Below are 25251 nucleotides of genomic sequence, written 5' to 3'. Positions count from 1 at the left end.
CCAATGAGTCAAACGCCTTCTCAACGTCATGGAGAATTGCGGCGGCCGGAGTGGAAGGATCTATTCTATGCAAAACTGAGAACAGGGTTCTCATTTTAAGGAGGTGGAGCGATGCGGGACAAATCCAGATTGTGCAGGGGATATGATAGACTCCATCAGTAATGAAGCCAGATGGCGATAACCTTGGCCAAAATCTTATAGTCGAGGTTTAATAAGGAAAGTGGTCTGTATGAGCTACATAAAGTGGGGTCTCTGCCTGGCTTTGGAAGAAGAATGATGACCGCTTCGTGAAAAGTGGGCAGCAGACTACCAGTCTCCAATGCCTCCGCGTATACCTCCACCAGTTGCGTGACTAATTCTTCCTTGTAGGCCTTGTAGAAATCAGCAGAGAAGCCGTGTAGGCCTGGCACCGAGGAGCCCCTCAACGCATCAATGGCTTCCTGCATGCATTTTTCAAGATAGACCATAGCGATCTCATTTAAATAGGGCCCGAGTCCTCCCCCTCTCTGGATATTGTGGATGTGTACAGGTTCTTGTAATAGGACAGAAAGGGGCCACAGGTTTCCGGAGTGGAACGAAGCACCTCCCCCCCGCGGACCCACAATCTCAGTGATGTAGGATACTTGATGCGGAGGACGGAGCATCTGTGCCAGTAGTTTACAAGGACTATCCCCCTCTCCATACTGCTGCGCCATGCATTGCCCGGCCAAAAACCTCAGCTCTCTGTCTGCCTCCTCTCTAAACTCCATCATTAACGATAGGTGTCTGGCTTCCCTGGCATCTGATGGGTTTTGTAAGAGCTCCCTATCTATTGCAGCAATGTCCTGTTCAATGCGAGCCAGAGAGGAACGAATGTCCCTCAAAGCACCCACGTGTTTAGCAATGCATACACCATGAATAGTCACCCTAAATCCCTCCCAGAGCACCACGCAAGACTCCACAGTCCCTGTGTTGAGATCAAAATAGGCTATAATGGCTTGTCGGACTTCCTCTGTGAAAACAGGGTCAGTCATAGCCCTCCCGGGGAACCGCCACTGTCTCTCATACCCCCCTGGCCTAGGTATCTTTAATGTAAGGACAATTGGGGAGTGGTCTGACAACGTGAGTGGGAGAGTAAGAAGGTTCTCGACCCAACCAGCAACCCCGGGGGAAAGGAGCCAATAATCAATTCTGGTCCAGGTATTGTAAAATCCCGAATGGTGTGTATAGTCAGGCAGCTGCGGGTGAAGCCGTGCTTCTATGGCAATTAGAGAGAAGTGTGTACATATATCGAGCAATAAAGGGCGGGAGCGAGCTGTAATGTCAGGGGAAGAGGAAGTGCTGTCTCTATCGGGATTCAGCAACAAATGAAAGTCTCCACCAATAATCAATAAGCCAGGATCAAGTGAGGAGCTTCACCTGTAGGTCTTGAAAAAAAGAAGGAGTATCAATATTGGGGCCATAAATCCCCACCAGTATGATCTTATATCCTATAAGTGTAACTGTAACAATCAAATAGCGACCTTCTTTGTCAATAATACTGCTGGATAACACAAAGGGCACACGCTTATGTATAACTATGGCAACTCCTTTTGAGTATCTGCTAAAATTAGAAAAGAACCAATGGGCCCCCCAGCTTTTGGCGACTTGAGAAGCGTCAGATGGAGCCAAATGCGTTTTCTGTAAAAAGGCGATGTCAATCATGTGGCGAGAGATATAATTAAAAACCTGTCTACGCTTTCTAGTATTATTCAGTCCCCGAACGTTCCAGGACATCAGGGATAGCCCGGATGGCCCGGGCTGAAGGCCTACCCTGGCCATATGGCAAGTCATATTGAAGACAAAATGGATTGCGTGTTATTCCATTTCCACTCAAAGACACAATAAACGATGTAGCAATCGGAAATGCAAAAAATCAAAACAAACCCGCCCCCCACCCGCCACCCAACCTCTTATCAACCCCAAAGAGGCAAACCCAATGCAATCGTACAATGAAGCATAATGATAACCATGGCACTGACCGATTAAGAAGACAATAATCAATTGAAAAAAACCCCCAAAAAAGCAAGGTAACAAAGGCATTCGCCATGAGGGGCAGCAACGCCACACCGGGCAGGCAACCTGTATGTCAAATTCTGAATAACCACAAAACATACATAGTCCTGCAACACAAAGGCCAGAGCAAAAGGATATGTAGTGATGAATCTTCAGCCAGACCCTGGATCTGCAAAGAGATCTACGCTGTTTTGCGATCCTCCATGTGCCGGGGATTGCGTTCCAGTAGCAGAAGCCGCTCTTGACCCCTGTTTTTTATAGTTCTGGCAGAACTCCTGTGCCTCCGTGGGAGTGTCAAAAATGCGAAATCTACCGGCAACTTCCACCTTTAGTCGTGCTGGGTACAGCATGCCGTACTTGAGGCCCAGATTTCGAAGGGTCTCCTTGACACCAGTAAATTTACGTCGTGCCTCCTGACCCATGAAGGTGCAGTCAGGGAAAAGGGACAAGGTGCTGCCCTGCCACCGCATCTCACCCTTCTCACGTGCAGCTAAAAGGGCAGCATCACGGTCACGGAAATTCATGATTCTAGCAATGATCGGGTGAGGGGGCAGACCAGGGCGAGGCCGGGGACCCAAGGATCTATGGGCTCGCTCCACCACCTCCCTACGAACAGGTCGATGAGTAGTTGCTCCACGAAAGTGTCCATACGTCCAGTTGACGTCCTCTCCGCCACACAGAGGATGCGGATGTTGTTGCGACGGCTACGCGCCTCAAGGTCCTCATTCTTGATGGCTACTTCCTTGAGGATTTTTTCAGCACACTCCAGTCGTTTCAATGATTTCGATGCGCTGTCTTCAAAATCCGAAACCCTGGACTACACCACATCCAGTCGTCGGTCTTGCACCTGGACCTTGGACCCCGTGTCCTCCAATTTTTGTTCGAGACTGTCAAATCGGCTGTTCAACGACTTGAAGCCCGCCCTCATCTCACTCATCATGGCAGTGACCAAGGAAGTCGTGTCTTCCCGTTTGGTTGCCTCCATAGCCCCCGTGGAGGAGCCCGGTGGAGCATCAGATGTAAGAAGGGAGACTTTATCAAAACTTAGTTTGCGTTGGTTAGGATCCCTTTTCCCCATGATGAGAGCAGAGGGGCAGTAGATAGCGCACAAGCAGCAACGCAGTGGAATCGGCGGCCCCGGAAAGCAAGGGGGGATCGACCACCAGCAATAGAGCGCCCACTATCCCACACGGGTGTGTGGCAAAGGCAAACGTAGGAGCGCAGTAGGCAACGTCTTACCATGGGGGGCACCCCTAAAAGATAAATGAGGTCAGCCAACTGGAAAATAGCTCATTCTGTAACCAGCCGGGAGGGGCCCGTGTATCCACGACCCAATATCCAGTGCAATTAGACAGCGGCAAGATGTTGCGATGGTCTCTGCGGCAGATGACTCGTGCCCTCAAAATGGATCCGCAGTAGGTGTCAGTAGTCCTTCCTCAGAACGGCCCAGGATAGGTATTGAGTTCTCCCCAAGATTGGGCAATACAGGGATGATTGTGCCTCATTGGTGTCTGGCCAGGAGACCCTCAAACAAGACCGCGTTATGCTGTCAAGGAAGCACCAGGGCGTGGCAGTCTCCTTGTCGCAGACATATTCATTGCGGCTGGGGATGAGGCAGTGTGGTATCCGGGCGGGGCCACCTCAAGCCAGGGGGGTGCCAAAGCCTCAGTGCCTACTCTAACCAGGGGTCCACTCGGCAACTCTGGGCATTAGCTTGCCTAATCTCCACAACGGCCCCATCAACGCTGGGGATGCCTGGTTCCACCTTGGGGACTCCCAGTAGGGGCCATCCCACAGGGAAAGCCAGGACGGGTTCCCCAGCGGTATACCGCGCCAGGATACTCCGGTAGTAGTTGTGCGCATTACAAAACAGCATATAACATAACATGAGGATTTTGTTTCTTCAATATGAAAGGAAGGAGCAGGAAGAGTTTCCTCTAGACTCTCTCTTTGTGATGAAGAAATTGAAAGAGGTTGTAAAATCGCATGTCCCAAGATTTGTTCTAGAAGATGCACTCTGCAAGGCTTTGTGTATGAATTCCTGCCTAGAGTAGATAGTGGACTCCCTATCTGCAGGTTTATCTTTTCATGGGACAATCATTTTGGAAGGTGCTTCGCCAACAGATTCTATTGACAAGATAGTTGAAGTGGTTCTTCAAATTTGCTGTACGTTCTAACACCTGCGTAATATAAATGGTGCAGTTGCATCTTAGGGCATTTCAAACCCTGGTTCACTCTGTGGATGCTAATTTTATATTGTCATAGACTGAACAACAAATCATATTTCTGTCTCTGGCATGTCTTATGACTCCTTAGGTGCAGAAGGGGACAATGCTGCTTCTGATTCAGCTATCATGACCAGAACACTTCTTTGGATGCAGCCTTGGAGGTATGATAATTCACAGAAGTCTCTCCTGATGCACAGCCCTTTCTCTGGCTCAAAACTCTACCAGCATCACTTGGAAGAGATGATGAAAACATTTGCTAAAGACTGTAAATTAACTACTTCTGTGCGAAGAGAGAAAGAGCATGCATTACAAGAAGAGGCTTTGGATCCAAAAAGATTTTTGGCTAATCCACTTCTAAAAGAGGCCAGAGCCCAGAGGCGTAGGTTCTGGGGGAGTTTGGGGTGTTACAGCCCCTAGTAAAAGTATTTTGTGATAAATAGTTGGGTACAGGTGCTTTCAGTCACGTATCGTGAGGTGAGTCATCCAGACTAAAAACTCACTCCTAGGGACAGCTGGTGACATTTGGAAGTGGTGGCGCGTAAATGTCTGGTTTGACTTTCATCTAATCTGCGACTCAAACATGGACAAACCAGGATCCTCTTCCAGAGAAAAAAAAAGGATAAAAAGATTGTCAAATGGTGCATTTTAAAGCAAATTAATTTAGTGAGCAGTGGGAACGTAAAGTCTTGAAATATTAAAACACAGAAAAAAACTGCTCTATATCTTCCTGTATTAATATGTCCATCAGTTATTATAATGTACAAATTGTACAAGGTGACAACTTCAGCCTTTTAAAGTGTGTGCTTGTCCAGTGTCTTGCATTGCATGCAGTATCAACTTTGGAAGAACACGCTGTTATCAGGCTTCGGGAAGGACCCACAGCTGCTGGTTGCAATCAGTCATATAGAAATATGTGAAGACAGGTCTTTAAGTGGGATGAAAAATGTGGGGACTCTCTATAAGGGAACATGTCCAATACATTTCTGTGATTCCCATAGTGTGCTACCCGACTGGTATTTTGGTTTCTCCCTACGATGCAACTGCATTCAGATATATAACACAACAACTGACTTGCACCTAAAACCTGTCAGTACGATTTGCTTTGTCAATGTTTGTTAACTGTTTAAGATAAATGAGTAGCAAAAAGGATTTGTTATAAATCCTTAATGTTCAAAATGTTTCAGTTCTGACATTTCAACAGCATTTAGGCCTGTGGAAGGAATTTTGGCCTTCGGTTAAGTGTGCTTTATGTTAGATATATATGTCCTTTTCTCTGCACATCTTCAACTACCTCTCTTTCCTCTTCAGCACCCTCTATTCACTCTTCCTCAAATGCACTTCCTTGAACCTCCCTCACTTCACCACTTCCAAACATACACTGCACTCACTCACATTTAAGCAATTTATTTCCTTTTGCTTTTGCGCTGTAAATATTTTGCCATCTGTGCACCCCCTTCACACACATTTTCACAGAACTGTCATTAAAACTGGAATACATGACCATTGTTCTGTGCACTCTGCAGAGACGCCAACCCACTGACAGAAACTTTATTTTGGCTGCAGCATCAGAGCTCTAAATCAAAGATACTAAAACACCAAGAGGGCTCAAAGTATGCACAGAAAAAATATACAGAAACTCAACATGATTAAATAGCTAACTCTTGAGGAAGGCAATTTTAAGTACAACTTGAAATAATAGAGAAATGGTCATAAGAAATGGTTGAAACATGTAGGCAAGACATAAGCGGATAGGTGGGCCCTTATAACCCATCAACAATCCACGTGATACTTCTTTTTAATCATTTCTGGGGTACTCCACTAATAAAGGGAAAATTCCCATTGGAGTGTACCCCAAGATATTTTTTATTTTCCCGGATCCTAGCTATTATTGACTTAATTTTATTTGTATTCACAGATATTGGTTGAATCAACCAAGGTGATTTCTAACTACCCTGGTGTGGACAGGTCACCTCTGATGAAGCATGCCACAAGAAGTGGGTGAGCTAACCTACCCATATCTATTGGATACCCGCAGTTGACCTAGGACTCTTTCAGATGTCCTCTGCGATAAACCCAAGGACCTATTGGGCGTTTTCTTTTTCTGAAGTAATTAATGGTCTGAGGACAAGGCAGCTGGTGAGATGGCTGATCACTGATTACTATCCCTGCTAACTCATCTTGAGAAGCAATTGGTTCTTCAGGCTGGCTTCACTCTCATACAGCTTGGATACAGCAATCGGTGATAAATCAGCCTGTGTGAGAAGTCTCAAAAAGTTCAAAGGTAGCCCGGAGCAATAGTAGCATCCTTGTCCTCTCAAAGCATGAGTATTATTCACTGCCTGAGTCCCACTCACCAGAGATTACCAAGGGTTCTATCGCTTGATATGCCAGAACACTCCAGCACTTTGAGGGTGAGAAGCCTGATTCATGGCAGACACTGAGCAGTACATGATGGTATGGTGTATTACACACCATACATTTTCATAGGATTCTTTCTATTTATCTTGGATGGTAGAGGAGTCAAACCTTTGGAAGGTTGGTCATGGAGAAATGAAGCTGCCTTTGTCTTTCAGCTACCTCTTTTTTAGGCAATCATGGGAGCAGCATTGTGAAACTGTTTTTTTTTTGGTCAGAAGCAGACACACATAAAACTGGTATTGTTTTCTAACAAAGGTGACTGGAAAAGCTCAGGGGAGGTCATGCCAGAAGGTCTTCTCTGAGCATCAATCCATCAATTCATTTTATAAAGCACTGCTCCTCACCCCTGAGGGTATCTGGGCGCTTAGGTGTTGTTGGTCTCAGTCGAAGAGCCAGGTCTGACTTCCACCAGGGAGAGTGATGTTCGTAGGTGGTGGACGGTATGTTCCAGGCCTTCAGAGTGAGGTAGGAGAAGGGTTGACCTCTGCTGTGGCTGCGGCAGATGCTGGGGTGAGCGAAGGCCAGAGAGGTGGAGCGCAGGTGTCTGGTGGGTTGGTGGAAGTTCACACTGTGGTTGATATAAGCTGGTCTGTGGCCGTGTGCATGAGCTGGTGATTAGTGTTTCTCGTCTGAGCATGCATTTCTTCACCAACCTCCAGGCATTTCATCTATACTACTATTATAAAGAGAGAAGTGTGTCCTTTGAGCCAGGTAAACTCGAAAACCACACCACCAATCCAAACACCCAATACATCTTTGAAAACGTCAGGGCAAGCAGATGGACATAGGCTATACTAAAAAAACAAATATACGTTATTTAAAAAATTTTAATATAAAAAAAGTAGTCCCTTGGAAGAAGCGCCGGCCACAACGTGTGTGCTGACATCAGGAGCGCGGGGAGGAGCAGCGTACAGGAGCAAGAGGAAGAGCGGGGGACGTGATCGCGGGGAGGAGCGGCAGACAGGCAGGGAGGAGCGGTGAGGAGTGGCGGACAAGCGGGGAGGAGCGGTGATGACCGGAGAGGAGCGGAAGAGCGGTGAACTCAGGAGCAGGTGAGAAAGACTCCCACTGCTCATGCCTCTTTGCAGGTACCGCAGCAGTGAAAGCCTTGCATGCTATGTTGGGTACATCCGGCTACCGTGTGATGCAATTCAGTGGCCTGACTTCCACCCACATCCTGAGGATACGCTACACTTTCTGTTGCCAAAGCAGCTCAGGAGCCATGTCTAAGCTGCCGACAGAGCACCTGCGGGTGCGCAACGGGAGACACAATGACAACGTCGGGGCGGGCAGGGGCCCTGAAGCACCCTTAACGTCAGGGCGGGCGGGGGACCTGAAGCAGCCTTAACGTCGGGACGGGCGGGGGCACTGAAGCAGCCTTAACGTCAGGGCGGGTGGGGGCCCAGAAGCCGCCTTTTGCTCCCAGACAACGTCGGGAAGGGCTGCTAGTTAGTGGATACATTGTATGAATTGACCTACGGAGTGCTATCAGTGTCACTGATTCATGCCAGTAGTGGATTAGCATGAAGATAAGACATACATTTAACATGTTGTGTTTTAGAGTCTCATGTTGGTTCTGTGCATATTCTTTGATCGTGTGGTGAGCTACTACTTTGGTCTGGTCAGAGTATATTAGTAACTATCAAGGAAGCATCTGGAAATTAGCTATTTCTATTGAATTGGTTTCTACTGCATGCGTACTATTGATGTATTTACCTCTGTCTTTAACATAATGAATGAAATTTGCCATCACTGAACATGCAACAACTTCTGCCTTAAGATCTTTAGGTCTACACACAGAGGGCCTGAATCACAATGGTAAATTTACACCTTTGTTTAAGTTTACTCTTTTTTAGCATTCACAAATCCGCAATTTAATAGTAACATTATGACTGCAGAGACTCTGCAGGGGTAAATTTACTATTAAACTGAAGTTTTGTGAATACCAAAAATGAGTAGATTCACACAAAAGGGGTAATTGTATCTATATGAATCACACCCGAAGTATTTTCATTGCCACCAAGTCATGCATCTAGTGAGTGAGCACGAACGTTGAAGAGATGCAGATTACAGAAACATGCTGGGTGAGTGAGCACGAACGTTGAAGAGATGCAGATTACAGAAGCATGCTGGGTGAGGGGGCATGAATTTTGCAAAGATGCAGATAACAGTAGCATGCTGGGTGAGGGGGCATGAACGTTGAAGAGATACAGATTACAGAAACATGCTGGATGCGAGGCATGAACGTTGAAGAGATACAGATTACAGACGCATACTGGGTGAGAGATCATGCACGTTGAAGAGACGCAGATTACAGAAGCATGCTGGGTGACGGGGCATGAACTTTGCAAAAATGCAGATTACAGAAGCATGCGGGTGAGGGGGCATGAACTTTGCAAAAATGCAGATTACAGAAGCATGCGGGTGAGGGGGCATGAACTTTGCAAAAATGCAAATTACAGAAGCATGCTGGGTGAGAGAGCATGCACATTGAAGAGATACAGATTACAGACGCACACTGGGTGAGAGAGCTTGCAAGTTGAAGAGATACAGATTACAGACGCATACTGGGTGAGAGAGCATGCAAATTGAAGAGACGCAGATTACAGAAGCATGCCGGGTGAGGGAGCAACCATGTTGAAGAGACGCAGATTACAGAAGCATGCAGGTGAGAGAGCATGCACGTTGAAGAAATGCAGATTAAAAAGCGTGCCGGGTGAGGGAGCATGCCCGGTGAAGAGACGCAGATTACAGAAGCATGCAGGTGAGAGAGCATGCACGTTTAAGAAATGCAGATTAAAAAGCGTGCCGGGTGAGGGAGCATGCCCGGTGAAGAGACGCAGATTACAGAAGTATGCCGGGTGAGTGAGCACGAACGTTGAAGAGATGCAGATTACAGAAACATGCTGGTTGAGGGGGCATGAACTTTGCAAAGATGGAGATTACAGAAGCATGCTGGGTGAGGGGGCATGAATTTTGCAAAGATGCAGATTACAGAAGCATGCTGGGTGAGGGGGTATGAATTTTGCAAAAATGCAGATTACAGAAGCATGCTGGGTGAGGGGGCATGAACTTTGCAAAAATGCATATTACAGAAGCATGCTGGGTGAGGGGGTATGAATTTTGCAAAAATGCAGATTACAGAAGCACGCCGGGTGAGTGAGCACGAACGTTGAAGAGATGCAGATTACAGAAGCATGCCGGGTGAGGGGGCATGCACGTTGAAGAAATGCAGATTAAAAAGCTTGCCGGGTGAAGGAGCATGCACGTTGAAGAGACGCAGATTACAGAAGTATGCCGGGTGAAGGAGCATGCTCGTTGAAGAGACGCAGATTACAGAAGTATGCCGGGTGAGGGTGTTAGGGGGTCTCATGCTGCCATTGTTTGATTGCATTAATTGCACAGTAGGGCACTATATATTGTATGGTGAAATTGGTACTGGGCACGCTGTTAGTATGGTGCTTCTAGCATGCACATTTATTTGACTTGGCCTCTTGTCTTTGCTTGTGCTTGTTGTTTATGGTGCCTTCATTGAATGCCACTTCATCCGCTTCCCTCACATGTTTAACGGTGAGCGGCTTTCACGTGAGGGTCGCGAAGGTTCTTCAAAGTTCCAGGTCCAGCACAGTATAAAAAGGCTGCATTGAGGACGCGGCGACGCTTCCTTCATTTTGAGCATCACCGCGAGAGCTCCTGGGCCTCCCGTACATCGCCCGGAGAAACCTCCCGACCTCCACCCTTCTACAGCCCGGCACTAAGAGACAATCGTCCTTCATCTATCCCTCTTCTGGATCCCATCCGTTTCTCCACACTGTTCCCGCTTACCTGAGAATCGGACCTCGTCGGAATACAGGTCTCTTCTGCATACGTCCGGGAAACTCGTCATCTTCGGTCAGCAGAACAGCCTCACCTCGCAGTAAGACTTAAATTAACCTCTTCCTCGTCGCTTGCAGTAGGCCTTGTTAGAGCCGCCTGTGTAGAGATAAAAGAACTCTGATCACTTTCCGTATTTGCTAACAACAAACATTGGTGCTTACAATTGCATACTTTACATTGACAAACTCCAACGAGCATTGGTAAAGGCAAATTGTATTGTTTTTGGAACTTAACAGTTTAAACAATCATTGGTGCAGACAAATCGTGATTTGTGTATACTTGTGTTGTGAACAAGACATAACTATTGTAGTAGAGTGGTAAAGCAAACCCTAATGTACAGTTGATGTTAATTGGGAGCTCATTGCTCGAGTCTTTGGTTATTTGGTGTTTTCTTTGTTTTTCTTTTATTCTTTCTCAGAACAGAACCCCACATCTTAGTCTTTGAGAAAACAATTATCAGGTATGTTTTTGAATCTACAATTCAAATAAACATTAATCCAAGTACTAACAATACTAACAGGTTATGATATAGTACATTGTGCTGTTGGTATTTCATGCTAATGTTAACTTTCAATATTTCATGCTTTTGTTAACTTTCTTGAAGGTATACACGACTTGTGAGAAGTCTTCTATTATCTGATAACTGTAGAAGTGTCAGCAAGGGCCCGGACACATTTGGTAGGTGCGTTTAATGCTGAACAATTATTAGAATAATACGTGTTCTGAAATTGTCTCAATAGGAATTGATTATCTGTTTATTTATATTGTACATTACCTGTCACATTCCGGTCGACTCTACATCAGAGGCCCGGAACACTTCAGCCAGAGAAACATTACTTGGACTCGCAAGGGCCAGTGTTTGTTTGTTTCTCTCTCCACTTCCCCTTTCCCCTGCGGGTAAATCAGAGTAGTCAAGTGTCAGTAATCCTTGTTACCTGATTGATCCACAGAGGAATTGGGAGTTTGCAGCATTAAGGTGAAACACACAGAAGCCTTGTGGTTGGAAGCTCAACAGAGGGAGCAACCATGTTGAAGAGACTCAGATTACAGAAGCATGCAGGATGAGGGAGCATGCACGTTAATGAGGCGCAGATTACAGAAGCTTGCCGGGTGAGGGAGCAACCATGTTGAAGAGACGCAGATTACAGAAGCATGCAGGATGAGGGAGCATGCATGTTGAAGAGACGCAGATTACAGAAGCGTGCCGGGTGAGGGAGTATAGACATTGAAGGGACGCAGATTACAGTAGCATGCCCGGTGAGGGAGCATGAACGCTGAAGAGATGCAGATTACAGAAGTGTGCCGGGTTATGGAGCATGCACGTTGAAGAGACGTAGGTTACAGAAGCGTGCCGGGTGAGGAAGCATGCACGTTGAAGAGATGTAGGTTACAGAAGCATGCCCGGTGAGGGAGCATGAACACTGAAGAGATACAGATTACAGAGGCATGCCGGGTGAGGGAGCATGCACCTTGAAGATACACAGATTACAAAAGCATGCCTGGTGAGGGAGCATGAACGTTGAAGAGACACAGATTACAAAGCATGCCGGGTAAGGGAGCATGAACATTGAAAAGACACAGATTACAAAAGCATGACTGGGGAAGGAGCATACCCACACGTCATGTTAACCTTTTCTTGAAAGCTTTTGGATCTAACCCATTTAGTCCATCGCATAAGATATCTTGTGAGCATTCCCTGGTGGTTAGGTTTTCTCCTCTGACCATGTAGTAACAACGTTCTTCTAAAAGGCATCCTCTCATGGTGTGAAGTGCAGCTGTTATGGTGTGGTCACTTTTGCCTTATTGCCTGTTTTCACCATGAATGTATGACATTACAACGCGGTCTGTACACCGCAATACGTTTACAACGGGGTCATTACAATGCAAGTCATTGCAACGACTTGCGCTAGAGGCGCTGAACTTAGGAATAGTATGATGTACTATTCCAACTCCAGCCTCCGTAACAGTAGGGAAGGTATTGGAATAGTAAATCATCCTATTCCTTAGTGTATAGGGCCATCCAGCACAAGTCGTTGTAACGGCTTGCTTTGTAAGGACCACGTTGTAAATGTATCGCGATGTAAAGACTGTGTTGTTCTGGATGTCTCCCTTTCACTGTAGGCTAATGTCTCTCCTCTGAGCCAGTGGTGATGAAACGCTCCTACTGCAAAGGTCTCATTGGTGCACATAGTTGTGTAATTAGTATTGCAGTATAAGGGAACCCCTCATGGAAATGTGTTGTCAGCAAACATGAGGTGTATAATCCAGCCAACAGAGCGTTTCCATTGCCGCTGAATCATGCCAGGAGTGAATGAGCATGAAAAGGAGGCAGACACTTCTCAAAAAAGAATGCCTTCTGAGATGCATGATTGTATGGCAGAGTGAATAGGTGAGTGAGAGCCAATGGTAGGAATAGAGCCATGTGCCGCAAACAGGGTTGTAGCTGACCATGTAGTCGCTCACTGCCTTACCATTCCTCAATCATACACTCTTCTACTCATTCAGCCTACTGTCCATGAATTCACTCATCTGTTGCCCCAAGGATGTGTTCACCTATCCTTATATATATACTTAAGCATTCACCATGCTTCCCATCACTCTTCCACCCATTCATCTGGCCCTTGACTCATTTTCTCATTCATCCACTGAACATTCCACACAAACAAACAAAAGAGCCAATCATTGAAGAAACATTTTCCATTAAACAAAAGCCAGGCTTTGCCAATGCTTTTTAATGTAGGATGATTTGCCAATGCTTGATCATGTAGAAGGCAACTTGTCTTACTTCTTCATACTATAACTGATGCAATATTAAACAGGATACTTGCCTTTCATTCGCAAAGTAGCCTCGGAATAAAGGAGCTCTACTGTAAGGAATTGGGATGGGGGATGCATTCTCAAAACTGTGCACTGATCTCTGAGGCGTGTTCAGCCAGTCTTAAAGAGAACTGACCAACAGACAGAAAAAAATCAAGGATCAAGGTGTACAAATAAAGCAGAAACTAGGAGTGAAACACAAAGAAGGAGAGACTCCTCACACTCATATTGGTCTAAGAAATTAAAGCAATAGTTTCTTCAGTTGAGCAGGTAGACTAGCCAGGTGAAACCCCAGACCATTGGATCCCCCACTACAATCCTTATAATCCCACACCAGTGACTCAGCTTCTTTTTCCATCCCAGGCTGCCTGAAATCAACTGTGAAACAGTTCCTGCAATAAGCATTCCTGATTGCTCAAGGAGAATGATTATTAAGCATCCATGCAAACCCTACAAAGGTGTAAATACCCATTATTATACAAATTCAACATTTGTACTCAGATATAGGAAGGTAGAAGGGAAGAGCTGAGGTTAGAGCTGTAGCATCCTCCCCACCCCGGGTAGCCGCAAAGGACTACAACACACATGGATCTTGGTAATACACATCTTTATTCTTCTGCGTGTAACCACAAACTCAACATTCTAAAGGAGCCTTCAGTGCATTCCACTCTAACACCTATGTCACAGTTCTACGGAGTCCGTCTAGAGCCAAACTAGTTCTATAAGTTTTAATTGCACGTCACTACAAGTGCCCGACCTCTAACTCCGTAGAGGTTTGTGTTGGACACGGTTACCATGTTGAAGCTCCAGACCTTCCGAGGTCAGATAATTCTTCAAGGAGCAAATGAGGTATTCAATAGTAAAATGATTTACTTCTTCAGTTCCGTAAACTTTTGAAAACCTGGCTGTTCTCTCACTAATCTTCTTCTTTTTCTTCCCTCTCATCTGTTTAATTAATTGGCTCACCCCCTCACTTTTCCTGAGTTTATAATGGTTTTTTTAGCGCCAAGACGCCCACGGGTATATGCAGCGCTTTATAAATATCAAAAATAAATAAATAAATAAATAAATAAAATGGGTGCATTTACAGAAGCTGATAAAATTATACTTGAAGTGAAAACAGCAGTCTAAGATAAACCCATTATTTACCAGTAATCTGAGTCCTTCTCATCCCAGTCCTTACACTGTGAGGCTCCTGCACCTCCACAGAGAAACACTGTTATGTTAAATTATTTTTCTAAAGAATCATGTTTACTTAGACCCATTTCTATATCCATGTCCCCTCTATAAAAGAGCCCATTCTCCTTCCATCCTCCTTTTAATATTAAGTTGATCAATAGTTGGAAGTAGAAATTCTAGAGAGGAAGCAAAGGTAGTTGGACTGGGATGATCAGGACTATGATTCAGGATAATGAAGATTATCAGTAAGTAGTGTGTTCGTTACCCATCATCTGCCCTCCTCATCGTAGTCCTTACAGATGGAGGATATAACAAGTAAGTAATCTGCACAGGCAAATAAGTGATGCTGAACAAACATAAATGTAATAAAAAAACAATTCAATGCCTTGCTAAATCAAGGACTAGTTCACCAACCTCCTGGCCAAAGTGAAGGCTGGAAAGAAAGCTACTTTAGATAACCAATAAGGCAACTTTGCTGCATGTAAAGGTTCAAATGGGACCTCTTGTCACCCCTTCAGAACCATAGAGAGATCCCTGTAAGAAATAGGAGTAGAGGCCACAATTTTCTTGAGTCTGAAACTCTTCAGAAGACAGCAACAGGAGGAACAATGCTAGTTAGATCCTCTGCTGAACCTCTGAAATCTCTCATCGCTGCCCACTTGGCGGATAGAGTAGTGGGCCAAACCCATCAAAAACTGCTCCCCTAACAACTCCAGTACTTGAAATGGATTAATAGAATGTGGGTTACATCCTATCTATGAACAGCACTTGGTGAAACATATTCAATCTTTAATATATAAACGTAATGTACAAGATTTTAGCTGCTTGAACACCCCATACACCTTGTTTAGAACAACCTCAACCCTCTAATGCATGCCTCTCAACTTCCAGGCCATTTATCTCAGGTGCCTGAATGTTTGTCAAGATAGCTTCGGAAATTCAAGTCAGGGAGGGTTCAAACAAAGGCGAAATGGGCCCTCCACCACCATCTGCAATATGTGAGGAAACCAAGGCAACCTCAGTCAGAGATGGGCTATCAGGACCACTGTCAGGCTCTGCTCCTGAATCTTCTGAAGCACATTCAGAAGCAGGGGAAAGGTGGGGAAATGCATATAGCAACCCCCTTGCCTACGGAATTACAATGGTTCCAGCGTGTGGACCCCTTGGAAACAGCACTTCTGTGCAAAAGTGAGGAAGCATTGCATTTGGAGGGGATGCAAAGAGGTTGATTGTTGGAAGTCTTAAGCGATTGAATCTGAGTGACAATAGGTGAAATGCCACAGAGGATGATGAGTTGTGTACAGCTCAGAGAATCTTCTTGAGAATTGAGGGGTCAGTGAATATAAAGCGCCCTTATGGCAACCAGTTGGATCTCTACCCAGGAAAAAAAAATATGTGACCGTGATGAGCCCCCAGCTCCCCTGCTTTGATTCCACCCCCCCCCCCCCCCCCCAACCAACACCCCCCACCCCTCACCAGTGCTTAATTTGAGCCTGTGGTTTTTCAGTGCTCGGCACTGGCACGTAATTTTCAACCCTTTCAATTCTGATAGTCTGCAACAAGGTAGAGCTGTCTGGCCAATTTAGAGATGACCCCCAACAGCAGTTAATTATTAATTCAATATACATTAACAAGTTAGTATAACCTGCTGCCCAAGTCATTCTTATCGCTTTGGGGGCCTGGAATAGTCCAAACTGTCACACTTGTAGGAGTGTGATGGTTAGTAGTTGTGTTGTTACTATTGTTGGCAGCACTGGCAGGAGCAAGTTATGGTGCAAGCTGCAGTGGACTCCTGACCAGACCTATGGCACTTACTTTTTTTTACAAGCTAAGCACTGCTTCCCTCCCCCATACTGCAGTGAACTCCCATTAGTTGGATGACTGGATTTTCTCCATCCTGGACCACTATTCGTTCACTTTGTGTCCTAGGAAGACTGCCCCCCAACTCAAAGTCTCGCATCCATCCTCAAAATCTTGGAAGAAGAAATATGAAAAGAGACACCTTTTACTAACTTCTACTCTGCCAACCAATCCTGGAGATCTCTGGACACCTGAGGGGTCACTATTACTAAGCGGTCTAAATCCGAGGATATTAGACATCATAGCTCAGGAAATGATTCAGCTAAGTGTTGAGATGAGAACAAGCCCACGGTACAACCACCTCAGTGGCTGCCATCAGCAACTAAACTCATAGCCATGTTCTTGCTCATCCTTGATCATAGGAGAGCAAATTGGACAAATTGGATTGCAGAGTTGTGACCCAGCTTTGTGGAAGATAGACGAGGGCTCTCTTGACTATTCATTTTGGTCCCTATAAAAGTCACTTCCTAAGTCAGCTCAAAACTCGACTTCTTGTGATTCACAAGGAGGCTCAAGCTCCAGCAATTTGGATAGACGTTGTTGATGTCTTACTGCACATTAGAAAAGGAAGAAGCACCTAAAAGTAGGCGTGTGGGTGGTTCGTAAAGCTCCGCTATGCAGAACTCAGCAAAGTGACCAAAAAACTCCACCGTGCTAAACGGAGTTTTGCAAGGTGCGGAGTGTTTGGTCGTGCCATTCGTGCTGATTTTTAGCATAGGGTGTTGGTTACGTGCCAGAAAACCAGCATGAACGGCACCCTGCACAGTACAACAGGGCGCTGCTTATTTCTGCTGCTCGAGTAGATTTTCTACTCAAGAGGCAGCTTTCTCAATGCGAACGGACGGTTCCTCAACACGAGCGATCGTGACCATCCGCAACCGCGCACATTGAAAAATTTCCCTGCAAGGGGGTCTAGCGTTGGATTTTCCTCACTCACACTCGCCAACTCAAAGTTGGAGAGCAGGAGTGAGGAAAACCCTCTGCAATGGAACTCCCAGTGCTCCGCAGAGCTTGGCATGCGGAAAACGCTGCAATCTCCATGAATGGAGCAGAGTTCACCATCCAGGTCTACCTAAAAACCCATCACCAAGGTAGGGAAAAAGAGACATTCCTTTCAATGTAAGGCTGACGTAACAGAAGCCAGTAAATCTTTTACATTTCTTGGACACATTGCCAAAACAAATGGAAGAGCCTGGTAAAGTTTTCCTTGGACATCAAACCATGTAAAGGCCTGAGTTTTTGAGTGAATTGGAACTTGAAAATAAACATCCAGAAGCTCCAGGGTCACTTCTGAAAGTAAAGGTAAGATGGTTTGTAGAGTTACCATTTTGAAAGTGTTTATCACAAGGAACTTGTTCAAGTCCTTGACGTTCAGTACTGGGCAAAAAGCTCCATCTGACTTGAATAGGAAGAAAAGAGTTGAGTAGAAACCTAGGTTCCACTGATCTGGATGTACCGTAACCACTGCACGCTTGATAAGAAGATCGTGACCTCTATGCAGAATGGAAGTTCTCTTTAACTGGTCTTTTGATGATGAAGTATTTCTGTACCATGGAGTCTAACAAGTGTTCTTGAATGGAATGTGATATCTATTCTCTATAATGTACAACACCCAAGAATCCTAAACCATTGATGAATAAAGTTCTTCAACCGTCCTCCTACTGCGATCTAATAGCTTAGCTTTTGTTGTTCTTGTGAATGAGGTGACGTAGCTGGGATTTTACAACAAACGCAGGCCCCCGGGCCACTGGCTGAGCCATGAAAGGGATGTTTACTTTCTTTTAGATTCTGCTGGATTTTCCTGTGCCAGAATGACCTCTTACCAGTGAAATGTTTCCATAGTCTTAATGTTTTTGTGTCCTCTGCTGACTTCTGGACCGTCTCAATAAATACCTCATCAAATAATTTAGTTCCAGTGAAAGGTAACTTCTGGACCAGTGCTCTCTGGCCCATGTTCAGTTTTTAAGACTTCACCCATAGCAATCTTCATTCCCGGATTGCTAACCAAACTGTAGTTGATACTGACCACAAGGAATCAAACGTGACATCCAATAAAAATTGAGCTAGAACCATGATGTTGGCCAAGATTGAAAGATGAACTGCACCCTCATTTAGGTAGTCATAGTTGGACTCAATCAATCAATCAATCAAGTGTCTTGTAAAGCGCAACTACTCACCCAAAAGGGTCTGAAGGAGCTGGGGGTGACTGCTAATACATCGCAGACTGTGGTTCAGTCAAAGAGCCAGGTCTTGAGGTCCTTCCTGAATTGAGGCAGTGATGGTGACGCCTGAGGTGCAGAGGCAGGCTGTTCCAAGTCTTTGCTGCGAGGTAGAAGAAAGATCTTCCTCTGACCGTGGTTTCGTGGATACAAGGGACAGCAGCCAGGGACAGTTGGGCCGAGCGGAGGTCTCTTGTGGGTGTGTGGAATTCAAGGTGGGGGTTAAGGTACGTGGTCCTGCGCCATGTACAGCTTTGGAGGCATGTGTGTATAGCTTAAAGGTGATTCTTTTGATGACTGGGAGCCAGGTGGCTGGTGATGTGGTTGTCACAATGAATGTTGAGCATGAGTCTGACGGAGGCGTTCTGAATGTTCTGCAGTTTCTTGAAGACTTTCTGGGTGATGCCGGCTTAGAGTGTTTTGTCGAAGTTAATTCTACTGCTTATGAGTGCGTGGGTGACCGTCTTTCTGGAGTCTGTGGGGATCCACTTAAAAATCTTATGGGGCAGGCATAGCGTGTGGAAGCAGGGTGATGAGACAGCATTGATCTGGCCGTCACTGGTGACCAAGGAGTCCAGGATTTTGTGCATGGTCTATGGGTATGAGGGTGTTCCAAGTGCTGCAGGCCACCAGGTATTGTCCCAGGCGGAGGGGTTGGAGCCCAGAATGAGGACTTTGGTCTTCTATGAGTTGAGCTTGAGGCAGCTGTTTTTCATCCAGCTTGCGACAGACTTCCTCCCTTCGTGGAAGTTGTTTTTGGTGACTGTGGGTTTATTGGTTAGGGAGAGAATCAGCTAGGTGTCATCGATATAGGAGACAATGTTGAGTCTGTGGTTCCTCACAATGGCTGCAAGCAGGGCCATGTAGATGTTGAAGAGAGTGGGGCTCAGGATTGAGCCATGAGGAACTCTGCAGCTGACCTCTGTGGTTCAGAGTGGAATGGTGGTAGTCTGACTCCCTATGTTCGGCTGGTGAGGAAAGAGCGGATCCATTCCAGGGCTTTGTCACAGATGCCAGCGTTGTGGAGTCTTGTGCATAAGGTGCAGTAAGAGACAGTATCGAAGGTGGCCAAGAGGTTGAGGAGGATGAGGACTGGAGTTTTGCCTAGGTTGAGGAGGGTGCGGACGTAGTCTGTGGTGGCAAGGAGGGCGGTCTTGGTGCTGTGGTGACTTCTGAAACCGGATTGGGATGGGTCCAGGATATGGTGTGCTTCTATGAACTCTGAAAGTTGGCTGTCTTCATAACCTTGGCTGGGAAGGGGAGCAGAGAGATGGGTCAGAATTTCTTGAGGTCCATTGGGTTGGCAAAAAGGGTTTCTGCACCAAAAGGCTGATCTCTGCATGTTTCGAGTCTTCCGGGAAGGTGGTGGAGTTGATTGAGCAGCTGATGGTGTTGCAGAGTTCGGGGGCTCTGTTCAAGTTTTGGTGGGGCAAGGGTTCAAAGGTACTCTGGAATGGATGCTATTCATGATTTTGAGAGTGTTGTCAGAGGTGAGAGGAGTCAAGCTGCATAGGGTCTGTTGGGGGTCCAGTGTCATTGGGTGCAGGGGTTGAGGGTGGGGTGACAGGGTCTTGGGTATCATGGTTGTCGAAGCTGTTGCATATCTCCTTAATCTTGTGGTGGAAGAATGTGCCAAGGCCATAGCAAAGGTCTTGGGAGGGTCGGATGTCTGCTTCCTCCGTGCTGGGTTTGGAGGAATTCTTTGACCACGTCGAAGAGTTCTTTGCTGTTGAGTGCATTGGCGTTGATCCTTCATTGCAGGGCTGCTTTCTTTGTTGTTCTAATGAGGTGGTGGTGTGTGGTGACAGTGTTTTTGAAGGGTCTTCCTGCTTCTCCATCTCTTCTCGAGCTGTCTACATGTGTGTCCAAACTCATGAAGGTTGGGTGAGAACAAGCTGGCTTTCTTGGAGTGTTGCTTGCCTGGGGCTTTCTTTAGGGGAGCCAGTGTGTCGGCACTGTTGGAGATTCATTGGTGGAGGTTACGTGCTGAGGTATTTTCATCTGTGGCTGTTGGTGGAGGGGTTTTGCTGAGAGAGGTGGTAAGCTGTTATTCAGTTACCTTCTTCCAACTTCTGCAAGGGTGACGGTGGGCGTGGTGGTGTATGGTGGGTTTGGAGAAGGAGAAGTGGACACAGTGGTGGTCGGTCCACAGGTGCTCAGAAGTATGGCTGAAGATTGCCACTGGCAGAGAAGATGAGATCAAGAGTGTGTCCTGATGAGTGGAATGGGGAGGTGACCGGTTGTTTGAGTTCAAAGGTGGTGAGGCTCTCCAGCAGGGATGAGGTGTTTTTGACTAGGTGAAAGTTGAGATTGCTGAGGAGGATGTAGTCCGTGGAGGCAAGAGTGTGGGGTGCAATGAAGTAGGGGAAGGGATTGCTGAAGGGTGTACAGGGTCCGGGGATTCTGTAGATGAGGGTGCCGTGGAGGGTGGTGTTTGGGTTGGTATGCACCTAGAAGTGGAGGTGCTCCATGTTGATCGAGTGATCATCCGAGTGGATGGTGAGGTGGAGGGTGCTTTTGTGTACTGTGGCGAATCCCGAACTTACAACACAATTCCTTTGAAAACTCATTTAACATTCTAGTGGGGAGGCAAGGACACCTCCATATGTAAAGAGAGGGGTGAGTAGGGTGGGGGTGGGTAATGGCCATTTGGCCCTCTGAATCGCCCCAAAGGAAGTGACGTTTCCTTCTCTCTCGCTCTCTGCAATATTAAGCACATATTTAGAGGGACATCTTAAGGATTTTGGGGGCCCTGGCTACATGTATTTTGTGGCCTCTGTTCAGAACAGCTTTGGATTTATGACCCAATTTTAGCTCTTTCGTGCCCTCCTTGGCTAGGTCACTAACACTGCATAGGCGCACTAGTCCAAATTTTAAATGTGTTTACATCTAATAACCAGGGACAGTGACGTGTGTCTTCAATATTGGCCCACAGCAGCAGCTCGCTAATATTACTGCAAATAATCTTTGTGACCCCTCCCATTTCTCATATGTGAGGTCCTATTTTAAAAAAGCAACTTGTTTTTTTGATGTTGCATGAAACATAAACAATATTTGTCTGCAAAATGCCTGTAATAGTCTCTCACACATTAAAAAATAAAGGAAAAAGGTAAAACTACCTGTTTAAGAAATATTAAAGGTCGTCAAGGCAAGACTTTCTGCAGAACACAGCTGGCTCCATCGGGGGCCCCCTAAAGGCCTGGGGGCCAGGACCAGGGCCCACATTCCGTATTTAGACTCCACCGCTGTGACAGCTAATCAGCATCATCGTCAAAAGCAGCATATTGATAGCGCCCAGACTTTCATGCTGCAGACTTCCCAAACCTGCCTGCAGGTTCCCCCTCACTCTCACCTGCCCCAGTCCTTCCTCAATCTCATCTGCATCAAGTCCTTCCTCACTTTCACCTGCTCCAGGTACTTCCTCACTCTCACCGGCCCCAAGTCCCTCCTTGATCTCTCCTGCCCCAAGTCCTTCCTCAATCTCACCGGGCCCAAGTCCTTCCTCACTCTCACCTGCTCCAGGTACTTCCTCACTCTCACCTGTCCCAAGTCCTTCCTCACCCTCAACTGCCTCAAATCCTTCCTCAATCTCCCCAGCCCCAAGTCCTTCCTCAATCTCTCCTGCTCCAAGTCCTTCCTCACCCTCCACTGCCCTGAGTCCTTCCTCATGCTCACCTGCCCCAAGTCCTTCCTCACTCTCACCTGCTCCAAGTGCTTCCTCAATCTCACCTGCCCCAAGTGCTTTCTCACTCTCACCTGCTCCAGGCCCTTCCTCACTCTCACCTGCCCCCAGACCTCTCTCACTCTCACCTGCCGCAAGTCCTCCCTCACTTTCATCTGCCCCAAGTCCTTCCTCACCTTCACCTGCCCCAGCATGGTGCCGAATGAAAAAATCACTGTGGTATTCATCTAAAATATGGGAAATTAAACAAAAATGTAAAAAACCTAGAGCGAGCCAGGAGGAAAGAATACAGTATAGAAAAAAAAACAGAGCTACAATGAGGCTTTCAAACGATATCAGGCAGAAACAAAGAGAGCTCAAGCACTATACTATGAGGATAAAATTCAAAATTTGCAAACATTCGTGACAAGAATTTTCTATTCTATTAAGGACAAGGAGGCGAGGATTATGCTTTGTCTCATTTCTTTAATGAAATGCCCAGCAGCCATAGAAAAAACATATAAAACCACAATACCCATAAACACCTGGGTAACAACCATAGAGTCTGCACTATATAAGGTCATGTAGATAGTCCTACTTCCTCTTTCTTTGGTGAGAAATTGTCAGAGTAAACTGTAAAGTCAACATGGAAAGTCAAACCAGGAACACCAACTCCAATCCAGGACAACAAAGGAGAGTCCAGAAATGCATGGGCAGAAGAAACTAGGAACCACAATCCTCAAAGGAGAAGGCAGGAAAATCCAGGCCTCGATGAAGAGTCGTCACTTGGGATCAGATCCTGAAAAGAGACACAGCGCCGTAATACACTTTCCGTGCAATCATGAACAGATAAAGAAGGGCGGGTAGATAAAAGGAACATTACATCATGTGAACAGCAAAGAAAAATCTTGAACATGTGTAGTAACAATAATGCATACAACAATGGGTGGGATAATCCTCGCCTCCTTGTCCTTAATAGAATTGAAACTTCTTGTCACAAATGTTTGCAAATTTTGAATTCTATTTCAGGACAGGAGGCTCCGATTATTCTTGTTTAAAGCTGATCCACCACTACGGAAGCAACATGATCAATAGGCTTAAAGTAAAAGGTTTTGAAAACAGAATCAGAGAACCAGTCAGCGGCCTTCATAATATCAAACAAAGTTACTCCCAAGGAGAAGGCTTTAGAAGCCATAGCCCCCCGTGCAGAATGAGCCCCAAACACAGATACATCAATACCAGCCTCCGCCATGAGCCATCGTACCCACCTAGCCAATGTAGCCGGGGTAACGGGACGAAAGGGCTTCTGCAACGCAATCAATAATTGACCTTGCATATCAGAACAAAAAGAAGAAGTACTTACTTCGTAATCTTTGAGACATTGAACGACACACAGATTAGGACGTGCAGGGAAAGAGGGATAAGAAATACCCGCAGTATTGGTCTTGGTACGCCTAGAGAGACGAAACGTGACGCCCTCCTGAGTAAAACTGCGCCCGGCTAGATCCAAAGCCCGGACATCCAATACCCACTTGCAGGAGACCAGACACAGCAACATAGTGAGTTTAGCTGACAGCTGTTTCCGAGACAGCAAAGCATTGATCGGCCAAGTCTCCAGAAAACGCAAAACAATAGATACGTCCCATAAAGAAACATATTTTGGACGTGGGGGATTCGCAAGGCGGATACCCTTGAGTAATTTGACAACCAAAGGATGCTCCCCTGCCGGTTTACCGTCCAAATGGAGGTGACCCGTAGAAATAGCCGAGCTGAAGTTGTTCACCGTGCGATATGCCAAACCAGAGGAAGCCAGCGAGGCCAAAAAATTGACCATCACAGAAACATCAGCTGATGTTGGATCAACTTGCCGTTGAACACACCAGTCACTCCAACCCTTCCCAGAGCCTCTGTAGCGTTTGTGGGTACCAGGAGACCAGGTGTCACTGATGAATCTGGAAGCGTCCGCAGAAAAGCCTGGGACCGACCAGCATTCCCCAAAATTCACCACGCCAGAAGAAGAAGAGAGCCTGATTGAATCAGGGGATGCGGATTTAGCAAGAGATTCCTCTTCTGGGGAAGAAGGAACGGCACCGCACAAGCCATTTCCAGGAGATCCAGGAACCATGCCTGAGCTCTCCATAGAGGAGCGATCAAAATCAACTCCGTCTGGTAACGTTTCGTGTAAGCCAGAACCCTGGGAATCATCATGAAGGGGGAAAGGCATAACACAGTGCAGTTGGCCACGGTTGGAGAAAAGCATCCGTGGCTAGGGCAGCTGGATCCGGCCTCCAACTGAAGAACCGTGGGAGTTGGGTGTTGAGGCGGGACGCAAAGAGATCAATCTGACGAGGGCCCCAAGACCGGAGGAGTTGGCGGAACACATGAGGATGAAGCCTCCAATCGCTGAAATCCCTCAGGTACCTCGAGTTCCAATCCGCAACTAGATTGTTGCACTCCGGAAGGTATTCTGCAATAACCGTGATTCTGTGTTGCAGACAATAATGCCAAAATTCCTTGGCAATTTCAGACAATAACCAAGACCGAGTTCCCCCCAGTTTGTTGATGTAACGGACTGCTGATACGTTGTCCATGCAGAGAAGTATGCAGCAGTTGGACTGAAGGGGTGAGAGGCAACGAATTGCGAAGGATCCCGCCAGAAGCTCCAAACAATTGATGTGGAGAGAGAGCTCTTGGGCAGCTCACCGACCCCCCGTCGAGACTGGACCGCACCGGGCTTCCCAGCCCCAACGACTGGCGTCTGATTTCATCACCACTTGCGGCGTGGACCCGAACAGGGCCCGACCATTCCAAGCCTCCATATGATCCAGCCACCATTGCATCTCCGATTTCGCTTCTTCCGAGAGGGGAATTTGATCGGAATACCGGAGGCCGTTCTGAAGATGACGAATCTTCAGGCGCTGCAACGCTCAGTAATGCAGCGGGGCCGGGAAGATTGCCT

Source organism: Lissotriton vulgaris, chromosome 3_1, assembly GCF_964263255.1.
Source record: "Lissotriton vulgaris chromosome 3_1, aLisVul1.2, whole genome shotgun sequence".
Classification (NCBI taxonomy): domain Eukaryota; kingdom Metazoa; phylum Chordata; class Amphibia; order Caudata; family Salamandridae; genus Lissotriton; species Lissotriton vulgaris.
Note: the sequence above shows the minus strand (reverse complement) of the source record.